The following is a 3619-nucleotide window of genomic DNA, read 5'->3' as shown; positions in this document are numbered from 1 at the left end:
AACAATACAATTATGAAATTACTTATAGAGATGTACTTATGAGTTCTACCACTAATGTAGAATTAGTTTAACTCTTACGTTCAGCTATTGGCATTCATTTAAACTTAAGCTGTAATACATTTCAAATTGTAAATAACATAATTAAGTGTCTGAAAACAATACATTCAGTTTGCATTTAAGTAGCTGCATTCTTTTAAAATGCATTATTTCCATAATAAATACTGTTTTTAAAAGGAGGCAGTACTGTGGATCGCTATGCTTACAGATTGATTTGATTGGTCAAACTTCCATGATTATGAACTTTTGCTTTGAATCTGATGTTGATATTTAAATATTTGAGGAAACTACTGGCTGAAGACGGACTTTTGAGACATGTAACTAGTGTACTGTATGTGGCTCATTTGTTGCTCATAGCTCATGTGTAAGACAGCTCTGGGCTATAATGTAGATTACAGGTGCACCTGTGTGATGAGTTCCTAAAGTTTTAGTATGGTTACCTGACTGACCCCAAAAACATAGCTGTTGCATTCTGCAGACACACACATAGATCCTCTAGATGTCCTCCCTTAGTGAGCTGCCTTGTTGTCCAACTACACTGGCAGCTAATGTATAAAGCAATATTTTACTTTAAATAGATCCTCATTAATGAAACAGTCCATCCATGTTAGCAACCAAACAGCGGAGGGTACACTGACTTTCATAGTTTTTTTTTTTTTTTTTCCCATACTGTGTAAGTCAACGGCTGTTTGGTTCCCAACATTCTTCAAAATATCTTCTTTTATCTTTAACAGCATAAAGAAATTCAGGTTTGGAACAACATGAGAGTGAGTAAATGCTCTTGGGATCCAGAAAAAAAAAAAAAAAGTTTTGTAAACAATTTTCACGTCATTACATTGTTTAGAGCATAAAAAACAATGGAAAGACAATCATTTTGAAAGATGATATGTTATTCATATGTTATGCTATGTCCTTCATTTGTTGAGTCCCAAAATGTGTAATAAACATGCTTTTAGTCCTGGTGTCCTCTACAGTGGGTATGTATGAAAATCAATGTCCTGTTTCATAAGAGAAATTCATATTTTGATTTGAAACCCCATATTTTCCTGAGAAGTTGATTTATGACAAACGACTTAAACATTTGTCAGAATTAAATGATCATTACAAAATATTATCATATTGCCATAAGAATGTTACATTTGATTACTAAAGTTTTAAAGACTACGGAGAGGGCCTCAAAACATTTGGTATTTCTGAAAAGCCCTGAATGTGTTCTTCACAGGACATCCAGAGTTAAAACTGTGACATGTAAGATCTCAGAGAAATTCACTAAAATATAATGTCCACTACAGAGAACAAAAGTCTATTATTGGGTCCCAGTAGGAACTGACAAAATGTTCATTTTTGGCTAACTATCCCTTTCATATATTTTAAATATACTAAATTGTAGTAACTTCATTGTTATAAATGTGTAATTCTAAATATATTTAAATACATCACGTTTCATTACATTATTTTAGTTTACCATAAATGTTTGTCAGTAAGTTTGGCAGTACACTTTAACCAAAAAAGAAACTGAAGGTTTAATGTGGTCTCAGTCTATGCAGCTTTGGAATGGAGTTGGGTGTTTATGTAAGACATTAAACTAATTAGAGGGGTCTGGATTCAAATTAACACCAGTAGTACAGTGCAGTATGGATAAAGAATTTGAAAGATTAAAACGAGACTATTGTGATTGGTTCTGGCTATATTTTTATAGTGAAAATTGCTCTGGGCTGGTTTGATGGTGATCAAATTAATTGCATTGGGTTTATAATTATTGGGTCATTCATTTAAAGGTTTCTTCCACAAAAAGATCAATATTATCTGTAATCTCAGGCCATTAAATCTTTGAGCTCAAGGTGGGGTTTCGATTCCAAACGCACTTCCATTGTGGAGAGCTGCCAAATAGCCCTGTGGAAAGAAGCTACACAAACAGGAAGTGACCCAGACATCCTCAGTTTCCATGTTTATGTGCTTCTTCTTAGACCTACGGTGTTATACATGGAGGGCATTTACGCAGTGCACAACTATCTGTTCCTCCAAAACACACACACACACACACACATAGCTAAGTGCTTCTCTGGAGGCTTCTGGAATGCTGCCGTTCTTGCATAGAGGTGATTTGCTCTCTTGGGATCCAACCATACCATTTGCAGTACATAAATTTGAGCCTATTCGCTAACAAAGTTTGTCCTTTCTTTTTTGCTTTCATTGGGGAATTGCTGGCAGCATGTACTGTATCACTAATCATGTGCACACAGTTTATGTAAAAAGCATACATATATGCACCGGAAGTCATATCTGGTATTATTCACCACATTGAGAGTGTGATACTGACTGTTCACATTATTGTAAAACAATTGTGTATTTACAGTATATGCATGTCTACTGGCTATTTCACAGCAATTTTTACTGTAGTAACTAGAATTTATTACCATTTCATGACAGCTGTAGACATTAATTTCACAGTAAACAGGGGCAGGAAATGATTGTGCTGTAAAATCAATGATTTCCTGTGTCTTCATTACATTAATCTATTGTGTATCTACAGATAATCTGTAATAGTCTGATGCTCAAGTTTGTGCTTAAATTCCCAGCATGCATTGCAATATGAATGAATTATGTAGTTGGATTTTTTTCATAATGTTGTTGTCACTTAGTTTGTTGCTTTTTTTCAACAGTAATTTCACGCATTGTGGCAAAATTGTGTTGAATACAGAATTAAACTGTCAAAAAATACATTTAATTTTTTTTTCAGTGGACGGCTACAGTGGGTTCTGCTGTATGCTTACAGTAAGATTAAAAGACTAATCAGATTCAGAGCTAAATGTGAATTACCATATTATTACACAAATGTATTCTTTTGGGAAGACGCTTCATTCAAGGTGACATTGCGGTGTGCACATTACGCCATGACACTATGCAGAATACGGTTTTATGAGATTCATTCAACTTGCCGTTTATCAGAGGGGTTAAATAAACAGGTGCATTCAAGCAAGATGCGCGTTTCACGTGTCAACAGATGCCCAGTCTCTCCTTAGCATATTTCCCGACGCCTCTCGGCTTCCAGAGGAGATGATATTTACTGATATCATTTATAAGCAAATATATTTATAAGCAAATATATTTATAAGTAGCTGCTTACTTTTGTCCACTGACCTCCGAGAGGTTATTTATGACCCAGAGCTCATATTTTAATTCCAGATCTGTATTTTTAGTGATTTGAGAGCCCTGACACGCTAATGCACTACTTTAGCCCCTGGCTATTTTTCACTCCGACGTTGAATATTCAAAAGATGTGCTTAAGAAAAGAGAGAGTGCGACAGAGTAGGGGTATGATAGGAGGGGGCAGAGAGAGAGTTAACATTAATTAATATTCCACGCAGTAAAAATGAAAGCGAGACCTAGGCTAATTTTATGGGACAATTAATCATGGCTCTCAGTAATTACACCCGGGAGTTTACAAATGATTTTTTAGGGGCCGATAGTAGAAGAAAGAGAGATAATACACAGCCATCAGACACTCTGAACTCCCCCAAACTCACCAATTATAGGTGTCTGCAGCTGCTGCGATTGCGCG

The sequence above is a fragment of the Barbus barbus genome (assembly GCF_936440315.1).
Source record: "Barbus barbus genome assembly, chromosome: 10".
NCBI lineage: Eukaryota > Metazoa > Chordata > Actinopteri > Cypriniformes > Cyprinidae > Barbus > Barbus barbus.
This window is presented reverse-complemented; position numbering follows the sequence as displayed.